Consider the following 808-nt stretch of genomic DNA (forward strand, 5'->3'; position numbering starts at 1 on the left):
AAAACACCATCTTAGCACGACCTTTTCCTAACGACTTGTCAGTCTTAACGAAGGTTATTGTGAAAGAAGCTGAGACCACTGAACTTGATACCAGATTTCAAGTCATTTCTCCTGACTCTTGTATCCCTTGTCAATCAACTACGTTTCTGTTTCTTTTCTGATTGATGTTTTCATGCTGTTACTCTATTGTGGGTTTTTAGTTTTGATAATTGTAGTTGATAGGGTTGTGTTAAAAGGAAAAGACAGTGAGGAACTTGTGGCTTTATTTTTTTTTACACCAATTTTGTGTCTTACAAATTGCCCATTTTAGAAAGCACAGACAGACAAAAGGAAGGAAATTAAAATCACCTGGAATCCTATCTAAAGAAAACCATTGCTAACATTTGAGAATATAGTCTAAGTTTTCATGTTATCTGGAAAGAAAATCATGGTACACTGCTAGGTAACCACCTTTGCATGACATTTTGTCGGTATTCCTGTTCCACTATATATATTTTTCTGTTTGCATGTGTAATGGGCCAGTGTTCTCATAAGTAGGAGCCTTACCGTATGTATCTTGTGCCATCTATTTTAGCAGTTCAGAGGATTTTTGTATCTTCTTTTCTGGCCAGCATGCTTAGGTAAGCTGGGGTTAGAGTTGTGTAAAAGGAAAGATTTAATACTGAGTTTTATGTAAGGGCAGACAGTTTATAATATGTCAGACTAATGAAAAAGTTTGAGAAAATCACTGAAAAAAAATCCAATTCTTCAATCTTTGTTTCTAGGCTCACTTTATCGCTTCTTGCTTTCTTTTCTTCAAGAATGCAAC

The sequence above is a fragment of the Talpa europaea genome (assembly GCF_964194135.1).
Source record: "Talpa europaea genome assembly, chromosome: 2".
NCBI classification, from domain to species: Eukaryota; Metazoa; Chordata; class Mammalia; order Eulipotyphla; family Talpidae; genus Talpa; species Talpa europaea.